The 22,973-nt window shown below is 46.9% G+C and overlaps 1 protein-coding gene across 1 annotated transcript in view; it reads left to right on the forward strand.

Annotated features, from left to right (window-relative positions):
• The first annotated feature begins 756 nt into the window (after positions 1 to 756).
• The window catches only part of Sipa1l1 (signal induced proliferation associated 1 like 1), a 300,315-nt gene continuing 278,098 nt past the window's right edge, over positions 757 to 22,973 (forward strand). Inside the window, exons 1-2 of the mRNA XM_051148660.1 lie at positions 757 to 888; positions 1,385 to 1,445. The gene's annotated coding sequence lies outside the window, so the exon portion shown is untranslated. The remainder of the gene's footprint in view (positions 889 to 1,384; positions 1,446 to 22,973) is intronic.

Genomic DNA, 22,973 nt, shown 5'->3' on the forward strand with positions numbered 1-22,973 from the left:
CCCGGAGCCATCTCTCTAGTCCCTCAACGGCATTTTGGAATTAGGTATAAAGGCATAGTATAAGGATTTGCAATTAAAAAAAAAAGTTTTGTTTCCTGCCCTCTATGGTGAACAGGATTTTTGAGACAAAGAGAAAAGAGAGAGTGTAACCACAGAAAAAGATATGATTTGTGCAGAAATGAGAGTGGAGTTTAGCAGGGTGAAAAATTTGAATGTGGGGCAGAAACTGCTGTATGAATTCCAGATAGTCTTCGGAGTTAGACAAAGTAAATGTACTGCGGACACACACGGACTTTTACCTTCAGTTTTAATAACAGACATAAAATACCTACTACGTACAAAGCCTGCGGAGGCGTTGAGGAGTGAGCTGCCTTCAGGGGAGTTAGGATGGGAAAGGAATGCATCATGGTGGGGGCTGGAGATGAGATTACACCGGAGGGCAGATAAACTGAGTACATGGGGGACATTCAGAAGTAGAGAGGTGCGCTGTCTTCTACAGCACAGAGCCTCTCCGGCCAAAAGCTCCTAGCTCTGAGATGCAGGTCCACGTAAGACCTCCGTCCGCCTCCAGCCTTCTCTTCCCCACAGCTAGGCCGGGGCAGCGGGGGAGGCAGGTGAAAACTGCACTCCGCTGTTGAGTCGTCATGGCAACCAGAAGTTCCGCGGTCCTCGCTACCCTCCTTCCACTTCCCCCGGCCCAAGCTAGGCTCTAATCTCGCGAGACTTGCCTGAGCGCAGAACCCCCGCCGCGGTGATCTCACCCGAGACTGAAAGAGGGAGGAGAGGAGGGAGGGAAGGGATGGGGCGGGGAGAAGGGCCAGTGAAGCGCCGCCACCGCCGGCAACTTTGTGAGCGAGTTCAGTACGTGCGTGAGCGAGTGAGCAGAAAGTCAGTGCAGCGCCGAGTCCTGGGGGGGAGGGTCGGGGAGGGAGGGAGGGTGGGACCGGGAAGCCTCCCGCCCCGGGCTCCCTTTCCGCGTCGTCCCTGCGCGGGTTCTCCATCACCCCAGTGGGCAGTTACCTGTCCCCTCCCCCGCGGCCACTCAACTCCCCCAATACCGTGCCCAGATTGGAGCTCCGCAGCCGGGACGCTCCCTAGGCGCTGTGCGCTTGTTCCCGGGAGCTGGCGGGCGGGATGGGGACTCTGGGGGCGCGAGCCGGACCCCCGGCTCCTGCACAATAGTTGATGCCCGGGGACTGGTCACTTCGGCCCTTGAGGCGCCTAGTGCGTGGCCGCTGCGGGTCTCCTTCGGAGCGGGGCTGGGGAGCCGCGTTGATTCCGCCCCCGCGGCTCCTACGCGGGGCGCTTGGAGCCTCGGATCTCCTCAGAGGAGGCGGCGAGTGAGCGCGCCCCGACCGTCTGCACGCTTTCTCTTTCTCCCCAGGGAGAGCGCGCGATCGACGCGCCCCGGACGCGCGGCGGCCCCGGGAAGCCTAGACCAAGCGGTAAGTGGCCCCCAGGGCTGGGCTAGGAGTTGGGGGCGGGGCGGCATTGCTGACAGACCCCCCCGCTCCCCCGTGCTGACCCTGGCCAGGGATTCGCGGCCAGGCGCTAGACGTTTGTAGCCGCTGAAAGTTTGATTTCCGATTTGGTGGCGTGCTGGGATCGCGGTCCCGGCGGGGGCGAGTCTGCGCTCCACCGCGTCCGGCGCGCGCGCACGTTCGCACCTCGGGATCCGGATCTGCTCCCCCAGAGAGGCTCGGAGCCCCGTGTCCCCTCCTGGTAGCTGTGCTCACCCTGCGGCTCCCAGTTCCTCAGAGCGACCCTTCCTTATCCGTCATCCCGTGAGCGCTTTGCAGGTGTGCTGGAGGGGGTAAGGCCCAGAGGGTTAATGCTTGGGAAGGGAGAGGTTCGGCTGCGGGCTCGAGGGTGTTAATTTCCCTCCTGGAGACTGAGATCCGAGGATGCTCCAACCTGCGTTTCTTAGTAAACCGTCCAGAGGGTTGGAGAGGAGTGAGGGTGCTGCATAAAGAACTTTTTCTCCACTTGCCCTTTCCAACTTTGTTCTTGACCTTAAAGGCAACTTGCCAGGTTCATAAATCGCTCCATGGCATTTCGACGTGAGCAAGCAATCGCGTTGGGCAGGTTGAAATTTCATCGGGGCTAGCCGTGTCCAAAACCAGAGGCACGGGAAATAGCTAGCTTTCAAGGGAGGTTGTGCTGGATTGTTGGCATTCCTCTTGGAAGGGGAAGCTTTTGGGGACGGGTAACTCCCAGACTGCTTTGGAGCTTTATAGAATTGATTTTTTTTTCCTGACTGCTGCTTGAGAGGCAGCCTTCACTGAAATTCATACTACCTGGTACACGATTATGTTTCTAAACTGGAGCCAGTGTTGCGATGCAAATTTCAGAGGGAGGTGTCGACTTTCATCAGGTTCCAGGTCTATCTGGATGGACTGGGGTTGGCGTTTCCTCTATAAAGCGAGCCTTTCATGTTGAAACTCTGACTCAGAGTCTTAAAGCCATTTTTTTTTTTTTTTTTTTTTTAAATACTGGTACTCTGTGGGAGTTAAGTGTCAACTTTCTCCTGCTTTCTCGAATGGAGTATATCACCCAATGCAAAGGTTCTCTGGCTTGGTCTTTTGGGCAGCCACAACATTAAGCCCTACCCAGTTGTTCCTGCAACCTCGTTTAGGGACAGGAATGCTTTTCTGTATCTTGGTTTAACGACTTTCCCATATCCCCCTTTCCTTTCCTGAAAGCTGCAATTAAGCTGCCTTTACCAGGATGGAAAAAAAAAAAAAAAAGCTGATAGGATTATGCAGAGCAGTTAAAAGGTTTAAGCAAAGTCGTTTATGGTCACTGATGTGCCTAACTATGAGGTGACAACCCGGTTGTTAACTAGAATATCATTACTGAAGCATTTTCCCATGAAATATGTTACTGACACTAAGGCATTAACAGCAGTGATTTCAAATGACCTGGGTGATGGTTTGAACATGAATGGTTAGGGCAAGCGAAGCATTTGGAATGCTGACTTGCTTCTGTCTCACTGAAGACTTTTTTCTTACCTCGCTCTTAAAGGATTCTTGAAGTTGACTATCAGTAATTAGATTTCTCCAGTTGATGGAGAGAAGGAACAGGTTTAGTAGGTGGCCAGAGACAGTCAGTAGGTGTAGCTGATAGCCGCTGTGCAGTTCCCGGGGTCTGCCACGGTCCTGCCGGCTTGGACTTCTAGTTGTGACTCCGTGTCAAGGTTCTGTGGAAGGCTGACTTACTACTCTGGGCAGTAGTGATGCGTCAGCGTGTCACTAGAACGACAGCCTGAGATGTGCTTTTCTTTTGACTCACTTCTCCAGTTGTATTTCCTGGCTTTTTATTGCATGTTTGCTTTGAATTACATGTGTGGTATTGATGGATTTTCCTTATTTGGGTTTCTTTTTAAGCATCTCTTTAAAGAGCTTCCTAAGGACTTTATTAAAGTGCTGTAGATTGAGGATGGGGTGAGATTAGCCTTTACATAGACTGCATATGTTGTCTTTTCAGTTGCAGTTTGAATTGTTAATCAAATGATTTCTTAGAGTGCAGACAGCAGCATGAGAGGAACCAAACTCAGCAGATTCTTGGCCAACCTAGTGGACAGCTTATGAGGTGAGCAGTAAGGCTTGGTGTCTCTTACCTATCTGTCTTTTTATTACCAAAGGGCACTGCACAAATGTATGACTGTCCGGAAGGTTTTCAGGTTAATTCTTCCATTAGAGAGAGCCCTTTGGCTCAGTAGCCAGATTGGACTGGCAGCCCCCACCCCCGCACCCTCCCCAGCCCTGACCCCCGCACCCTCCCCAGCCCCCACCCCTGCACCCTCCCCAGCGCCCCCCCCAGCTCTGATGGAGCAAGCTTCTTTGTTTCATTTTGCATCACAGAAGCTGAATCTCAAAATTTGAAAACTAAAATTTCCATCTTATTTCCCTGTATTTGTAACCCTTTGAGGCTCGTGAGTCAAGTGATATTTACTGAGTGCCACCATCAGAGGTGATCCTCTCGGTTTCTGGGACTCCAGTGACCTCTCTTGGCCTTAGGGAACTGTTGGTCTAGCTTACTGTCATCTCTAAGGTTTTCCATATGAGACAGTTTTGATCTTTCAACTTACTGAAAAGGTTTGAAATACTCGTCTTTAGAAGGTGTGGACTTCAAATACCTGATCTGCCATTTTCTGGCTGGGGTGACCTTAGAAAGCAGCTGTACCCCTTTCAGAACTCATGGGCTTGTGCTGCAGTGCCAACACACAGTTGTCGCCCAGCTTTGCTACAGAAATTGACCAGAATATGTGTATGGAAATACTTTGTAACTCTCACTTGTAGTTGTATTTTCTTACCCTCTGATGAGCAGATCCTTGGGTGGCTGGAGCTGGAATGGAGTTGGGGCATAGTTCCTTTGGCCCAGCTTTTCCCGTTTGCAAGTGAGGAGCTCCCCGCTCAGGGAGCTGATGTGATTTGGACTGTAGAAAACTAGGTATAGCTAGCATTCAGGATAACAGGCCTGCCTGATTCAAACATGTTCCTCTGTTTCACCTTTTGTTCTTTTCCTATTGACTGTGTTGATGTTTGTTTACTCTTTTTTCCTCATACTTAAGTATTCAATGATTATTAAATAATGAAAATAAGGGAGAAGCGAAGCTGAAGGAAATAATAGCTACAATTAAAGTTGAAAAGCTGTGAGGATAGCATTATTGTTGTGTTTGGTACCTACGCTGTGGAATTATTCAGATAGTTAAGTTATGGGAAAAGGAGCCCTAAATTAAAATTTCTGCACATGGAGGCAGAACATGGAGGCATTAATATTATCATCTTCTCCTTCTTCTTCTTCTTCTTCTCCTTCTTCTTCTTCTTCTTCTTCTTCTTCTTCTTCTTCTTCTTCTTCTTCTTCTTCTTCTTCTTCTTCTTCTTCTCCTTCTTCGAAGACACCTTTATTCCCTTAGGGTCCTAATGCTCATTAGAAAGGTCAAACTTTGTTGTTGTCCCATCTTTTCCTTCTCTAAAGTTCATTTGCAAAAGAAAGGAGTTGTGCTTTGCCAGTTAGCTCTGTGGAAGGGTTGCAGGGTGTGTGCGGGGAGGATTGCATGTTAGTAGGTGCTGATTGTGGGAGCCCTCTCGGGGAAACCCAGCAGGTTTGTGTAGAACTGCTGGACTTCCCCTGGTGAGGTAGGAGAAATATCCCTGCTGGTGAAGACTGACTTTTAGGAGAGGGGCTGCTTCTGTTCAGGGGATGGAGGGGTAAGTGTTGCTTTATTTCAGGGTTCACAGAGAGGTCTTTGTTGTGCTGTGTCTCTCGAGACTGGCGATCCAAACACAGGCAGATCACTTGGCCATTGGCCTGATGGCATTTTTTGCTTTCACAGTTGTCTTGTATGCCTCGATAGTTAAAAATGAGACATACTTGTATGATACTTTGTTTTCCAGATGCACATTTGAGCTGATTATTCCTAAATGACAGCTTCTTTCTTTGGATGAGCTTTCATGAGTTCTGGTATGGGAACGGTGGGAAGGTGGGGTAAATTTCCCTGGCCCCAGCTCTCTTCAACTCCCAGAGTTTGAGCAAGGGACAGAAAGATGCAATGTAGTCTGATTTGGAACCAGGAGGGTAAGGAGAGAAAATTTCATCTTCTCATCTCATCCTTCATCCATTTTCTTCATTTCTTCTGTCCAGATGGAATAAGATGACCCAGATGCAAAGAGACTTTTCTTTTGGGACAGTATTTCACTGTGGCCCTGGCTGGCGTGGAACTCACTTTGTAGATTAGACTGGTCTTGAACTCACAGAGTTATGCTTGGCTCTGCTCCCTGAGTGAATGTGTTTTCTTAAAAACCTAGAGAGATGACCCCCAAAATGGCAAGAAGGGCCATTAGGGTCGAGGTGGTGTACTGTGAGGTCGGTGACAGTTGCTTCTGGAGGTCTGAGCTGAGCCCTTCCAGCTGATGGGGTCTAATTGGTTACTTATCAGCTGCAGTTCTCTCTCTAATTAGATTTGTAGTATGCCTAACTTTGGGAAACAGGTAATTACATAATGTTAGACTGGAGACGGTGCTTTCTGAGGAATGCTGGCTTGGAGATGGAGAGTTGCTGGTTTTTCCAAACAGAGCATTTACTCGGAGACTGCTGGGCCTTTTGAAAGGACATCCAGCCGCAGTTTCCTGGCTTCCTTCTTACTTCCTCTGAGCCCTTTACCAACGTGTGAACAGGTGCAGCCATTGATTGTTTTTGTGGTTCATTCAGAGCCTTGCTTCCTTTCATAATGAGTTCTGATCTCAGAAGATAGCTATTGAGAAATTTAAAAGCAGAGGGCAGTGAGCCAGCTGCCCATGTTCCTGCAGGCTGGGATTCTACCATTATCAGGTTCCGGATTTCTTCTTTGGCCTTCCTCCTCCTCCTCTTCCTCCTCCTCTTCCTCCTCCTCTTCCACCTCCTCCCTCTCTTCCTCCTTCTCTAGTAAAGGCGGCTGACCCCAGAGCCTCATCAGTGGTAGGCAACTGCTGTACCTCTGACCTGTACCCTTAGCTCTGACCAGTGTCCTCACCCTAAGCACCTGTTACCTTTCTGTGATGAATACTTCATTTAATGAATGGTAGGGTTCAGCTTGGTATACGATAAACCCCTTGCATTTCCTCTCATGCACTCAGAGAAGCAGCTGGTTCTGAACTGTGTCAGGAAAGAGAGTCTGTTTAGTCAGAGGGACCTGTAAGAGGATGTTCAAAAGTTTTGCTCAGTTTTACTGCTTGAGTCACCTTCTGTCCCTAGGACTGCATGGGAAGTCAGTAAGGCCTTGTGTTCTAACAAAGAGCAGAGTTGTGGCCTCAGTGCTGTAGAGGACTCACTTAGCCTTTGTAAGGCCCTGGGGTCAGTGTCTAGCTTTCCTACCTTGTGCTCCCAGAACTGTATTCTGCCATACTACTTGTCACCAGAGACTGAGAAAAACACCTGCCATGTGTAGCTGACCAGTTTTCCCTCCTTGCAAGCTCCACTGAAGACTTCAGAACTCGCTAGCTGGCCTACTGGATTCTAACTTCTAAGTAGCCAGCATTTGATGTGTTTGTGTGTGTGACTCCTAGTTCAGTTGTATGGTAGAACTGTGCCCAAGCTTGAATGTAGCTCCTTACTCTGTCTCTGGTTAGAGGAATTCCTATGCTACTTCAAAGTTTCATTCTTAAAATTAGGACCTTAGTGCCTTGCTGATGTGGAGCAGAAAAGGAAGGATGAAGATTGTATAAGGAAGTTGAGTTTCAGTGGCTAAGGGCCCAGGAGTGCTTGGGAGTCACAGGAAGGCTTGAGAGCCTGACACTCGCTGTGGTGGGATTGTTCTGGAGCTGTTGTCAAAGCACTGTAGCCTAAAGCAGCTTGGGTGGGATGTGCTGTGGAGGCCATGAGGAGTGTGCATCACGGCCGGGGCCAGGCACCAGGATAACCAGGTGGCTGAGTGCTGGAGGACACTTGGAAGTGGTTACATCTTGCTTCTTTTCAGAGTGGCTTTGTATGACAATGGGGACATTGAAATTTTTTTTTTGGATAAGCTAAAAGGATCTTCAACAGAATTCTGTTAATTGAAAAAGATAGTTTGGAAGAAATCTAGAACTGGCTGCCTACAGGTAACGGGTCAGGAAGTTTTGCAGTGTGCCTGAGACATGTCAATTCAGTTTGGTAATCGTATGGCCCACTTAAAGCAATGGTAAAAACACAAGTATATATAGTTCAGTGCTTGTTTCCTGAGACACAGTTTCTCTGTGTAGCCTTGGCTGTCCTGGGTTCATTTTGTAGACCAGGCTGGCCTCAAACTCAAAGATCCACTTGCCTCTGCCTGCGAGTGCTGGGATCAAAGGCATACACCACCATTTAGTGGTTTTAAACCTACTACATTTTTGTTAAGGACAGCTCTAAGATTGAAAAAAAGAAAAAAGGTTTTACATCCAAAACTGTAGATCAGACAACTTTCACTTGCTCCCTTCCTAGTCCCTGGCAACCATCATCTTTCTGTCGTCTCAATTTGACTACCCCGGGGTGTCACACATAGTGGGGCTATGTGATCTTTGTCCTTAGTGACTGGCTTGTTTCACTAGGAATAATGTCCTCTGGATGAGCATGTAGTACACATGTCGTACGCTGCCTTCCGTTTAGAATGTGTGTGGCACGTGCTCACCCTTGGTTGTCCTGACTGTTTTTTCCCTTTTCTCTTCTCTTTTGAGACAGGGTTTCTTTGTGTAGCCCTGGCTGTCCTAGAACTTGCTCTGTAGCCTCTGTCTGCTTCCCAAGTGCTGGCTTTAAAGGTATACTTGTGGTCTGAGGCTGGTTGGAAACACTGATATACAAATATCCTTTCCAGACCTTGTGCTCAGTTCTTTTGAATGTTAATTTAGATGTGAGATTGCTGGGCTCCGGACGGTTGTGTTTTTAACTTCTTGAGGAGCTTTCTGGTCCATAGTGTTTACCATCATGGTACTTTACAGTCTCACCAATATTCTCCAAGCTTACAGTTTGTCCACATACTTGCTTTTTGCCTGCCCCCCTTATGTTGTGGCTTTGCTGTGTATTTGAGGTGATATCTCATTGTGATGTTGATTGCCTGGTTCTGTCAAGTGTCCTCTGATGTTTCTTGGTCACCATCTGTTCAAGTCCTCTGCCCATTTTTTCAGTTTTTTAAAAAAAGAGTTAATTTGTATATTCTAGGTATCAGACCTTAATCAGATACATAATTTACAAGTATTTCTTCTATAGGTTCTTTTTTCTGTTGGTTGTGTTTGATGCACAAAAGTTTTTTAAAGATTTATTTATTATGTACACAGTGTTCTGCGTGTATGCCTGCATGCCAGAAGGGGGCACCAGATCTCATTATAGATGGTTGTGGGCCACCACGTGGTTGCTGGGAATTGAACTCAGGACCTTTGGAAGAACAGCCAATGTTCCTAACCTGAGCCATCTCTCCAGTCCCACAAAAGTTTTAAAAACATTTTTTATTTGTAGATTTGTAGTTTATGTGTGTGAATGTTTTGCCTTCAATACATGTGGACTGCATGCATGCTAGGTGCCCAGTAAGCCAGAAGAGGATGTTGGAGTCCCCTAAATTGGAGTTCTAGGCAGTTGGTGAGGCATCATGTTAGTTCTGAGAATGGAGCTTGGGTCCTCTGCAAGATCTCAAGTACTCTGAACTGCTGGCCCATGACTCCATTTTTGATCCATTACTTCTTGATTCATTTTGAGGTAATTTTTGTGTATTCTTTAAGATAAGGCCTGGACTATATTTTTTTGCATGTGGATCTCACATATTTCCAAGTACTGATTGTTGAAAAGACAATATTTTTTTGCTCCTTGTTCAAGGTCATTTGGCCATATATTAGGGGATTTATCTCTGCAGAGGTGATCTCTTGTCTCTGTCTGTCTGTCTGTCTGTCTGTCTGTCTGTCTGTCTCTCTTGAGGAGACCAGAGACATTTAAAAAAGGAAGTAAAGTGATTTAAATGGCAAATGTGAGTGAGGCTATCTAATGTCAGGAATTGTGTGTCATACAGAGTCCAGTGTCCTCAGGAAGGCTCAGAAAGGGCCTTGACTTGATCGTGAGCACTGAATGGTAACTCAGTGGGCATTTTGTGTATGCTGGGGCACAAGGCTGGATAAAGGCCAGAGGTCAACCATGGGTATTGTACTTTGGATGCCAATACTTTTGTTTTTGTTTTTTTGAGGCAGGTCTCTTGCTACCTGGAGTTCTCTGAGTAGGTGAGGCGGGTGGGTTCACAAGCCCTAGGAACCTGCCTGTGTCCACTTCTGCCTCATGTGGCTCTTGTGTGTGTTCTGGAGATGGACTGCAAGTCCTTGAACTTCTCTGACTGATGTGTTTCCCTGGCCTCAGACTGGCTGTCAGTTCTCACGCCACTTTCTCAGAGCCCCATGAAATGTGTCTTTAATGAAGTCTCTAGAAGTAATTAATTTTTTTACATTTATTTTGTATGTATGGCTGCATGAATTTATGTGCATACACATATACCCGGTACCCAATGAGGCCAGAAGAGAGTGTTGCATCTCCTGGGGCTGGAGTTACAGTCCAACTGTGATCTCCTGTCTGAGTGTCTGGAACTGAACCCAGGACCTCTGGAAGAGCAGTTAGTGCTCTTAACCACCGAGCCATCTCTCCAGCCTTTTCTTATTTACTCATCTAGTGAAAACTACCTGTTTTACTTTAGACACAAGACAGCTGCAGCTGTTTATTATGAAAGTAGTCCTTATTAAATGCTCTTTATGTGAAGGGGGGAAAAAGTTTTGTTTCCTGGTTTCCAAGGAGATAAGTTTTGGCAAAATTTATTTTATCAAGTGCTTTTCTAATTAAGAAAACAAAAGGAAATTGCCTGTAATATATCTTGGCTACAGTTTCCTTAAGGACCCAGGGGGTTCTGAAGTCTTACTTTCTCCTACTCCCACATCCAGGAGAGCCTGGAAACCTCCCTAGTTCGGGGTTTAGCCTTGTGTTTGTTCATCTAGTAAGTCTGTTGCTCATTGTGAACATGCACCCCAGTCACCCTTCTCTTGGAAATGGGGAGGGGTTGAGCTGAGTCAAGTTTCTTTTAGAACCCACTAAATTAATTGTTGTAACTAATGAAATTTAAGGCTTTGAGTGGTTGATACTAGAAACCTTTCAAAGGCTCTGAAGAAAAAGATTTAGGGTTTCCTTTTTTTTTTTTTTTTTTTTTAAAGACTTGGCTCTGGAAGGTTTCTGTTGGGGCTTTTTCATGATCGGCATTTTGAATTCAGCCTTTTTCCTGTTACTAGTATCACCCAAGAGACTCACTCCAACACCCTGTGATTGGTAGGGGTTAGCGTGAGCCCCTGCTTGCTTGTGCATGGTGCACTTGAAATGCGGTCATCAAATGCAGCTGCACTGGAGGTCTGAGTGCCGGAACTCTGCTAGTCAACCTGGCGTTTGCCGGAGCTGCCAGAGAGCCCGTGCTCAGACCACCTAGTGGGAGATTTGGTGTCTTTGTAAAGTTACCATTTCCATTTTAATTTGTTGTTGGGAATCTGATACGGTATTGATTATACATGAAAAGATTCAGTTATGCTGAGTGAAATATAAGGATTTCCTCCCATGAGGGAGGGCTCTCTGTCGCTGCTGTAAATCTGGCCTCATGTTGCCAAAGAACACTGGAAGATCGCCCCAGCCTTGCCTCTGCTGCGTGCTACATGGGATTCTGGCTGTTGTTCTTTCATTTCCGGTGAACGGGTCTCATGGAGTGCTCTAGATGGAAGACACCCTCTTAGAGGGGTGCATCAGTAACAGGCCTGGCTGAGGCGAGCCACCCTTGGGGGTTTCTATATCAAGTTGTAGTTTTAGTTATTTTAAAAATATTTTAATTTAATTTATTTTTTATGTGTGTGGGCATTTTTGTCAACACTTATGTCTGTGTACAAAGTGTGTACAGTGCCTGTGGAGGCCAGGAGAGGCTGTCAGATTCCCTGGGGCTGGAGTTACATATGGTTGTGAGCTGCCATTTGGGTGCTGGGACTTGAACCAGCTGTGTTCTTACCCTCGGAGCTATCTCTCCAGCCCCTAAAGCTGTGTTTTAAAGGTCAGAGTGGCTCATAGACCCGAAAGGCTGTGGGGTAGTGCTCTAAGAAGAATATGATGGTAGACGTGGGGGTCATGAGCAGAGACCGGGCTCTGGGTGTGTCTGTGGGCTGACCTGGTTTGCTGGGGAGATGGTGTGCACTGCAAGTGTGTGGCCAGGGATGACACGGTTTTCCCAGAGCAGCTGGTGTCATAGAGGTGCTATGGACCAAAGGAGGCGACTAGAGGAGCAGGTTTGGGTGGGGAGTTCACATCTGAGTTGATTTGCAGATGTTGGATGTAAGATGCTTGTTGATACCAAGTAGGCAGCGGGCTGGTCCCTCAGTGCTCATGAGCTTGGGGAAGTATCTGCCCTTCTCAGAATTGTGGAGATAAATGAAGGCAAGACAGACTGTATTGTTTCTGGGAAGACTGACTACCATCTTACAGCCTGGGTCTCTGGAACCACTTAGCTCATGGGCCGGCATGTGCCTGGTGAGAGGTTTCTTTTGCATCCGTCCTTGAGTTTTATTTTGCCTCTCCAGGTTGTCCTAGACTTCCTTCTGCATAAAGTCAGGGAGGGCACTTGGGGGTGGTGCAGACTGCCTTTTAAGAAACATAGCTTTGACCAGAGTAACTTCATTTAAATGGAAAGGCATGTATCGGGAATTGTATTATTTCACAGATAGTTCATTATTTTAGGCCTTCATAAGTTAGGTAAGTTAATAGTTGATGATCTAATAGGCCACATTTCTTAGGAAGACCGCTCTCTGTGTTTCTCAGTTCAGAATACCTAATTATATTGCTAGTTAGTTTTTTTAAAAATTAATTTATTCAGACTATATCTCAATTGTTATCCCCCCCTTTTTAGTTACTGTACTTTTTTTTCTTTTTTGGAAGGTGACATGTAAAATGTATTTGGACCTATTGGTTTAGAATTTGAGATCAAATAAAGATGTTGAAAGTACCACTCTTATATTTTGATAAATAACATTTGAATATATTAGTTGTGTTTCCTTAGAAGAAGCTGTGAAGAAGAAATGTGTTGCCTTATAGTCAATACCATCCCTTGGGGCCAGAGAGGTAGCTCCGGAGTTTACAGATCTTACAGCTTTTGAAGAGGACCGGTTCAGCTCCCAGCACTCACTCGACAGCTCCCAATTGCTCCTGATTCCACTTCCAGGGGATCAGATGCCCTCTTCTGGTGTCTGTGGGTTTTTTCATACGTGGGATACACATACTAACACCCAGGCACACACGTATGCACAAAACAGATCTGTTTTCTCAGAGCCCAGTGTCACGCCTATGAGCCCCCGCAGCACACAACCTGGCTTTGATGAGTTTTGGTCCGGGTTAGGAGGAGGGAGAACTTGTAGATGGTGGGAACGTGTCACCTCTGAGAACCGGTCGTCTACGGGGAGCAAGGCAGGAGTGCTCAGAGAACGAGAGCCTCAGCAGAAGCTCTTTTGGCAGATCTGTGATGTGAGGAAGTGAGTCAGGCTCGGAAGCCAGAGGCTCACAAACGAATTTCCATTGCTGTCACTAGTAGACACCTTCCCAATAGTGTCTGTTGCTTTAGACAGAGCTTGGTCATGGCTCTTGGTTCTTTGGGACAGTTTTGGACAGATACTGATGTCTTGGATCGTTCAACACAGTATGGCCATAGACTATGGTAGTGCTCCTTGTCCTCAGAGTTGGACTAAGCATCAGTCATGCTGGACTCACCTCCCTCTGTAGCCCAGGCAGCCTTGAACTTGGGATCTTTCCATGTTTCTTCATGAGTGTAGACTACAGGTTTGTGCCATCAAGATTCTGTTGGCGTTATAGTGTATGCCCACTGCAGGTCTTCTGATGTAGAGAGAGAAGATAGAGGTACTGTGGAAGGTCTGGTCACACAGTGTTAACTGTTGGTGGACATAGCGTTGGAGCGCTCGGTACTGAGCGGGAAGAGAAGTGACGCCTTTCGTGATGAGGCGCAGCATGGAATGGCAAAACCTAACTGTCTTTAGGTAGGTGACATGGAGGCTCTCTGGTGTCTGTAAAGCAAGAAAGCTTTCCTTTTTGGTAGGCTTTTGGTTACATCATTTATTTTTTTAAATGACTTAATTTATTTTTATTTTATGTGCATTGGTGTTTTGCCTGCATGCGTGTCTGTGTGAAGATGTCAGATCCTTTGGAACTGCAGTTACAGATAGTTGTGAGCTACTGTGTGGTTCTTGGGAATTGAACCCTGGTCCTCTAGAAGAGCAGACAATGCTCTTAACCTCAGATTTATAAGATGGGGCCATTTGTCTGCTTAGTTGTTGAGATAGGTAATCTTTTTCCTGGAGTTGGCTTACTTTCTTTCTGTTTCTAAGAAACTAATGGTGTATTGTATAGTATTACCACGATTACTGAAGTGTGTGTTAAAGTTTTAGAGCAACTGTGAGAATCCTCATAGAGGGATCTTTATGTTTAAATCACTTCATCTTTTCCATGCATGTTTCCCACCTTACAAGGAGCTGACTTAGTTTCCCTAAAATTTCCCTTTAGCTTCTCCAGATCACCTTATTATGTGTTTCGGTTGCTTGTGTGTGGTGGTTTCTGCTTGTGAGATGCTGTCTAAGTGTCTGAAGTTACAGCACTAATTTATGCATTCCTGAAGGTTTTTCTTACATCCTTTTCACTTCATCACTTACTATCCCACTTTCCCACTTATTCTGTCCAAGTCAGCATTTTTTTGGTGTATTCATAGAGTTGTGTGACCATCTCTCTCCATAAACAGAATATTTTTCATCACCTAGAAAGACCTCCAAATCCATTTTCAGTCACTCCCCATTTTTCCTCATCCTTACCCACTCTCCCTGTTACTGTTCTTTATAGACCTGCCTAGTCTGTGAGTTTCATGTAATGGAAGCATGTAGTGTGCTGTATGTGATGGCTAGCATCTGCCTGCCAGCTCCATCAAAGCACCATGTAGTGTGCTGTATGTGATGGCTAGCATCTGCCTGCCAGCTCCATCAAAGCACCACCACTGCTGCTGCTGCTGCTGCTGCTACTTTTACTACTACTACTGCTTGTTGTTGTTGTTATTATTATTATTATTATTGAGACAGGGTCTCACTTTGTAGCTCTGGACGTCCTGAACTTACTATATAGACTAGGCTGACCTTGAACTCACAGAGATCCACCTGCTTCTGTCTTAAAGGCAAATGTCACCACATCTGGCTAGAGCACACCTTATTTCTTGTAAACACCTGTGCTTTTGGTAGTATTGTTACAGAGTCAGAAGTACAAATTCCTTGTGTCCTGATGCAGAAACTGCAGCCTGTGCTGTGACCAGAGGGAAGGGCAAAGCTTCCAGGCTCTGCGTATGTGGGGCAGAGTGAGCTCTCTGGAGCTAAGCCCGCATGGGTTCGGTGCTGCTCCTTGCCTGAGCTACTGCCTTGTTTCCACTTTGAGTTTTTCAGGTACCCTCACAGTCATTGAGCCTTCCCTTCCCTCACTTTGTCTGTGACCACGCCTTGCCATTTCCCTTGTGAATGGGCTCCTGTTTTCAGCATTCTCTTTGTGTTTTGCTGTCACCCTCTCAGAGTCAGAGTCAGCCTTTGTATCTGAGTGGCGGGGCAGTCTCCTTCCTGACCAGTGTGCAGCTCTGACTCCCAGCAGGGCACATGCTACCCTGCAGACAGTGTGTCTACAGTGCTGTGTGCACCAAACCCACACTCCTGCTTTTGTGACTAGCTTGTTGTCCCTTTTCCTCCCGGCTTATCTGGTTGCACTGTCTTTCCTTGCCCTTATATGCTAGGCTGCTTTTTTTCCCCTTTACCAAGCATTCTGGTTCCTTTGAGCCTTTTTCTGCTTCCCACGTTAGTTGTATTTTCAGGCTTACTTTTCTTTAGTTTAAAAAGTATACACGGTCACGGACAACCTTCTTTGCTTTCAATCCCTTCTTGCCATGTGACGCAGGCTGACCTCAAACTCCTACTCATCTTTTCACTGCCTGTGGAATGCTGGGATTATAGGTGTGTTCCACCACTCCCAACTTGAACTCTAGTTTAATTTGGATCTTTCTCATCCTTTAAGACCCACCTCTTCACTGAGAATGTCTTGGATACTATGGCTCATCCTGTGTTTTTTCTCTCTGAATTTCACTTTGCTCTGTCATAGGCTTAGAAACCCCAGTGTGTACTAAGTACAGAGTTCCTAGGGTAGAACGTAATGAGAGTAAACACACATGTTTGCACATCAGAAAGGTCTTACCCACCCGCAGGAGTAATAGGCATCATGCCTGAGACTCCATCCTGGACAGGGTCATTGTAAGGGATATGCAGACTCCATGTCGAGGGTCAGTTGGGCTAGTGGTTCTTGGAGTGTCAGCATCACCTGGGAGGCATTGTAAGTACACACACCTTCCATTTCCACCTTGGAGTTTCATTCACATTGAAGTGTCTGCCAAGTCATTTGGAAACTCCTCATTCAGCCAGTGCTCTCAGTCCTGAGAGTCCCTGGGCTTCTCAAAGACTTGCTGCATTTGGTTGCACTTGTGTTGTAAGACCATGTAGATAAAGATTCTGGTTTGGTCTCGTTAGGACATAGAGCCTGGAGGGGTATGCAGATGGCAGGAGAAACCCTCTGGTTTCCTTCTGGTTATACCTTCTTGGAGGATCGGGACCACCCCTCATTTTGTGTATTTCTTTATTAGTCCCAGAGGAGCAAGTGCTTAGGTGTTCAGTGGGGCTGTCAGATGTGTTAGCCTGCTGTTCACTGACTTGGTTCCTTGTAGGACTTGATATTGTGTGTTTTATCCTTTTAAACCTTTTGTCTGAAAAGGAGCCACCTAGTGTTCAGTTGTTCCATGCCAGGAGCCTGTTGCTTCCTAGTCAGAGGATTAACATTGGTCACGATGGTTGAGGATCCACTTCATGTCACGTCATTCTTAATCTATCAGGCCTGCAGGATAGACCTTAGCCCTGTGACTGGGGACCAGGCTGCTGGATTCATGTGGCAGGGCCCTTCCGGCATCAGTGTGCACTGCCGCAGCTGTATGCAGCAGTGCAGCCGTCACTCGGGAGTCCAGTTGTCTCAGGGGTTTTGGTTGTGTGAGCACAGTGTATTTTCCTGTTGGATGTGCCAGAAAGTGTCTACATATAACCGGGTAGGCATGACCACCCAGTCAGCCAAGTGCTAGTTCACGCTGATGACTCACACCCTCCGCCCATTTCCCCAGTGAATGGCTGTTCTCCTCATGTGGCTTTAAGCTGGGATGCAGTTCATAATTAGTTCATGTTGTGCCACTTTTTTTTTTTTCCTTTTTAACTCATTGCTGATGACTAGGAATTCTTAGAGTTGTCACCTTTTGGTGTGCCTTGACTCCCAATTTGTCGTGGGACTTTGGCCTGTTAGTGTGACCTTCACAGTTAATATTTTCTGTCAGAGTCCACCAACAGGTTTGTCCTGTGTTAGATGCTGTACTTCAACTATCATATCTTGTCCTCATGAAGTTTCTTTTGAGGCGGATACAGTGACTGCTTAGGAGATGAGGAGCCTAAGCTCACTGAGGAAGGCTTCCGGACACTCCTCAGCTGGCAGGAAGGGTCCGTCCCCTCCACCTCCTTCTGTTACTTGCTTCAGCAAGGAAATTGAGGCATTAGACAATGAGCTTTTAGGTAGAAGGTTAAGAGCAAATATCTCAAATGTCTAAAGAAAGGTCGTGGGTACAGTATTGAATTTCCTCCCTTGAGGGGAGTCAAGGTAACAGACACTGAAAGTATTCTTCGGCCAGCTGGGTGTAGAGTTGGGGGAGCAGCCCCAAAGTGAGTAGGGGAGCAGCCCCACAGTGAGTGGGGGGAGCAGTCCCACAGTAAGGGGGGGGGGAGCAGCCCCACAGTGAGGGGGGAGCAGCCTAACAGTGAGGGGGAGCAGTCCCACAGTGAGTGGGGGGAGCAGCCCACAGTGAGTGGGGGGAGCAGTCCCACAGTAAGGGGGGGTAGCAGCCCCACAGTGAGGGGGGAGCAGCCTAACAGTGAGGGGGAGCAGCCTCACAGTGAGTGGGGGGAGCAGCCTCACAGTGAGGGGGAGCAGTCCCACAGTAAGGGGGGGTAGCAGCCCCACAGTGAGGGGGGAGCAGCCTCACAGTGAGGGGGAGCAGTCCCACAGTGAGTGGGGGGAGCAGCCTCACAGTGAGGGGGAGCAGTCCCACAGTGAGTGGGGGGAGCAGCCTCACAGTGAGTGGAAGGAGCAGCCTCATAGTGAGGGGGGGAGCAGCCTCACAGTGAGGGAGGGGGAGCAGCACCAAAGTGAGTGGGGGAGAGCAGCCTCACAGTGAGGGAGAGGGAGCAGCCCCACAGTAAGGTTGGGGGGAGGAGCCTCACAGTGAGGGGGAGCAGCCCCCCAGTGAGTGGGGAGAGCAGCCCCACAGTGAGGGGGGGGGGCGAGCAGCCTTACAGTGAACTTCTATACACTGCAGAAGCCCACGGTGTTGGTTTGCACAGTTTCTAATATGAGCAGCTAGGTGGAATGTAAATATTTATAATTGTGGTAAAGCAAGTTTAAATCTTAACAGAATTTGTAATAAGGACAGCTTTTTTTCCCTAGAAACTTTCTCTTCTCAGCTCAAGTGAGACAGGAAACTTGAGGCATCTACTTTTGTAATGAGATGCTCGTGTTCTTATCCTGCATTGTGAATTCTGATGTGGCCGCTGTCTTCACCATGTGCTGACTTCCACCTTTTGCGGTAAAATTACCATGCGACCATTAACTCACAATCTGCTTTGTTTTGAAATGAATGTATTTTCAGAGCCTGGGCTATGTTAGAAATATGCAGAAGCGTCTAGACATATACAGAGTGATTAATGGAAGTGAAGGAATTGAAAATACAAAACCAGGTGTAAACACAGTCCTGTCTTCTAGGAAATGTGAACTTGGTTGATCATACAGAACTGAAACCACTAGCATAGGCCTCAAAGTGGTGAGAGAAAGGAGACTGGGGTGCAGTGAGCAGGGACACTGGTGCAGGCTGCACTGCGGTGAGAAGGCACACTAGCACAGGCTGTGGTGCAGTGAGAAGGGACACCAGCGCAGGCTGCGGTGAAGTGAGACGGGACACTGGCGCAGGCTGCAGTGCAGTGAGAAGGGACACTGGTGCAGGCTGCAGTGCAGTGAGAAGGGACACTGGCGCAAGCTGCACTGCAGTGAGAAGGGACACTGACGCAGGCGGTGGTGCAGTGAGAAGGGACACTGGCGCAGGCTGCACTGCAGTGAGAAGGGACACTAGCACAGGCTGCGGTGCAGTGAGGAGGGACACTGGCACAGGCTGCGGTGCAGTGAGGAGGGACACTGGCACAGGCTAGCTTTGCAGAGAAAGCAGTGCCTTCTCCACCTGTACATTTCTGCTGAGCCACAGCTTCTCTGTGAAGCAGGGTGCAGCCTGCCTTTCTTTATACCCCAATTGGGTCAGGTCTCCCAAGCAATTGCTTGAGACGTTTTTTCATGTTAAGTCATTCCTGGAGGTTTTCTGCTTTGAGCTGTTAGATAAGGCTTTTTGGTGGTTTAATAACAAGTCTGGGCTGGTGTTATCTTAATCCTTTGTTTGCTTTAGTATTTAGTCTTATTTAATCTTAGGAACAAAGATTAATTTTGGAGAATATGGTTAAACTTGGTGCCTGAACAGAGCCGTGATGTGCCTTCCGAATGGCAGGGAGCCCTGACGTGACTTAATAAACTCAATTCCTGGTGCTCCATTTCGTAGCCAGATTTTTCAGCCCTGTTCTTGGTCTACCAAGGGGAACAGTGGATCCCCTGAGGAGGTGCCTTGTCTGGAGTGAAGACTTCTGTTGCTCGCTTACCATGGAAAGCAGACTTTTGACTTTGCAGCCTTTCAAATGCTATCTAAGGGCAGGGACCCGTGCCCTTTAAAGAAGTACCGTGTGCACAGCTTGCTCACCTCACTGTTAGTCTGTCTAGTCAGACATTACCTAAGATCATTCACTCAACATGTGCTGAGCTATTCTGTGGCAGGTGCAGGCTGTGGGTGAGACCTGTGTGGAGCATGTGTCCTCAAGATGCTTGTAGCCTGAGGGCAGGAGAGATGGCTCAGAGGTAAGGAGCACTGACTGCTCCTCCAGAGGTCCTGAGTTCAATTCCCAGCAACCACATGGTGGCTCACAATCTTCTGGCCTGCAGGTGTACATGCAGGCAGAGCACTGTATACACAGTAGTAAAGAAATCTTAAAAAATAAATGCTTGTAGTTCATGAAGAACCCTAGAGGAAGGGAGAGAAAGGAGCCCATCTGAGTGCCCTGTCTCTTGTTTTCTCTTGTCATGAAAACAGTACAAAGGTCCTGTGGAAAATTTGGAAAATATAGGAAAGTATGAAGAAGAAAAAAGCTGTGGTCTCTGTACCACCCCAGAGGCCAGCACTTCAGCGCCACACTACCCCAGCAGCAAACCAAGAGCTTTGTCCAGTAAAAAAGAAGCTTCTAGCTGCTGTTTGGTAGGCAGAAGGGAAAGTGTCTCAGGGAAAATTGATGTTTTGTGGGGGTGACTGTTAGGCTGCTGCCTCAGATTCTCTGGAAGACAAACATCAGGGAGTAAGCATAGCCAGAGTGGGGCTGATCTCAGTTTCTCTGGGGTGGTTGTGAACTACCAGTGCATCCTATAACTTTGTTAAGATGGGCGCTGGTGTTCCAGATGCTTTTCTCAAGCACTCATTTCATTTGACCTCTGCTGGAGAGGTAAAACAGACAATTTTAATAGTTGCTGTCTATCCATTTTTAAGGTTAGGAGAGTGTAAGTTGGCAGTGGTGGGTGGGGGCACAGCAAAGGGACCTTTTATTTTTTTTAAACAAATGCACACACACCCAGGCATACATGATGCCAGTCTGTTATAAACTAACATTTTCCACAGTGTACCTATGAAATCTAGGTATTTTTATGTTATAGTTTAGATTTAGAAATGGATGTAGCAGCTGAGTTGCTTGTCTCAGTCACAGTATTCTGTGTTAGGGGTGTGGCACTCAGAGGTTTTCCAGTCACAGACTGAGTTCCATTGTACCCCCGTGGCTTTTTGTTTTTGAAAAGGGGATGTGATGAAGGGTGACTCAGATGGTTGAAAGGGTGAAGGAGAAACAGCACTGTGGGGACCAGATAGAGCCCTGAACGCTTCTCCCTGGGGGTCAGTCAGGTGGGGAAGTGTAGCCAGTTAGGATAGGTGAGCAGATGGGTGAAGGAGGAGAAGGAGCAGAAGTAAAAGTTTGGACACTTTTTTGTTGTTGAACTTTGGGATTTGTAACTGTCAGGTGAAGAGGGCAGGATGGGTGGCTCCTGCGTGAGACATAGATGTTTCCCTTGCACACTTAGTTCTTGTATCCATTCCCTCAGCAGTTGGAGCTGTCCTGTGTGCGGGGCTTCGAGAGCAGCCATCCGTGTCCACGAGACCGAGCTCAGCTGATAGATGAAGTTGATCTGCTTGAGGGCCGGGATGGGGGAAACAGGCAAGAGTAACAGGATGTATTTGCATTTTGTGTCTGTTTCTCCCATTAAGCTTTGAAAGCTGGGCCTGTGCCTTTTGGAACACCGTGCTCCTAGAACTGAGTTTTAAATGCACCCCTGAGCTACGAATAGATTAAAATCTGACATGGAGTTCATGGATGGGCTATTACAGCATCTTTATGTCTGGAAATGGCAGCCACACATCTCCTGTATATGGGGACATCTGGTGAGAAGCCCTAACTGATGGCAATTCTGATGTGTACTAAGAAGTTGGGTTAAAGTGGCCATTTTGTTTTGGGATTCAGTCACCATTGAAGTTATGTAAGGTTCTGATGGCCTACATTTTCTGAAAGATGGCAGGTTTCCAAGGCCATCAGATTTATCAAAAGAAGTGTGGGAAGCCCCAAACAGCCAGATTCTGGTTGGAATTAGGGGTGCAAATAATGGCTGATAAACAAAAGTGGGAGTAGCTCTTAAAGAAGCTGATAAAACCAGGGCCACTAGCAAAGAGGCCAAATCAAAAGCAACTGTCAACACGGAATTCGTGTGCTGTGCACTCAGTCCAGTTTCTTCCAGTGTTTTCGACACCTGTCCTTCTATTCCCTCAGCCCTAAGCAGACATTAATGTACTTCCTATGAAATCTGCCCATTCTGGACATTCCTATAAATATCATCTTGATATGTGGACTTTCATGACTGGGTTCATCACATTATGATGTTTTTAAGGTTCATACCTGACCTTTTTAAGGAAGGTCAGTTTGAGTAATGTTCACAAGAGAAAAGAGTACATAATAAATACAAAAGCTAAACATAGGTCAGTTAAAAGTGTGCTAGGAGGGTTGTGCTTCGTGTAGATAGGAAATGTTCCCGAAGCCTGGGGTGCACATTGGGAGCCAGATGGGGCCTGTTGGGAGGAAGTTGAGTCACTGGGGTTGTCCTTGGAGGGATAGTAGCATGCTGGTTGAGGTAATAGCACACTGCAATGAGAGGAGCAGCTCCTGCCACAGCCCAAAGCAAGGACCCAGTCAACAGTAGACTGAAGCCCTGGGAGCCAGAAGCTGCTCCTCCTGTAAGCTGCTCGCGCCTGGTGTTTTGTAACAGCACGGAAAGCTAACGTTTCCAGCATGATTTACAGCTTGTAGGAGTAAGATTGAAATTATCACAGTGAGTTTTAAACCCCCTGTAAGTGTGTACACATACATATAGCTCATAAGGACACAACCTGATAGGTGGATCAGAAAGCACCTAGTAGATTTGAATTTCGTGGCTGGAGGGAGTGAGCTGGATTGGTGGAGATGGAAGCTGCAGTCAGCCATGGTGCCCAGAGTTCCATATGCCCTAGTATATTTTAAATATTCCCAGCAAGTTAAAAGCTTTTTATTTTTTAAAAAATATATATTTATTTTTACTCAGGCCTCTTTTTACCTATAATTTGTGACCTCAGATGATTTAAATTGCTAAAAAGAAATCACACACCTGATAGTAAATCATGAATGTATTTTTAAAAAATGCTTTGGTATACATGTAATTTTACTATTTATTAAAGATGAAAGAAAACTTGAGTAATAATGGGATTGATGTGTTTATTTAAGCTAAGTATTTGATATTATGGGACAAGTGTGTCCTCAGTTTTTCAGAGTTCACCAGTAACTCTGATGTTACAGTCACCAGTGCTGAGAGTGTCAGTTCATATAAATGCCTAGGACAGAATGCCAGAAATATGTTTAGACTGTTTCAGAAATGGTCTGAAGTGTGTCCCAAGCAGCAGCAGTGGTGTGGGGCAGCTGGCCACATCACATGCTGGTGCTCAGCACCCCCACCCCCTCTTTAGTTCAAGGTCCCAGTCTATGAGATGGTGCCACGTGCATTTGGCGTAGATCTGCTGATCAGTGAGACCCCTTAGGAAATGTCCTCAGAGATGTGTCCAGAGTTGTGTGGTCCAGGTTCCTGGAAATCCATTCAGATTGACAACATGGATTAGC

Source organism: Acomys russatus, chromosome 1 (genome assembly GCF_903995435.1).
Source record: "Acomys russatus chromosome 1, mAcoRus1.1, whole genome shotgun sequence".
Classification (NCBI taxonomy): Eukaryota; Metazoa; Chordata; class Mammalia; order Rodentia; family Muridae; genus Acomys; species Acomys russatus.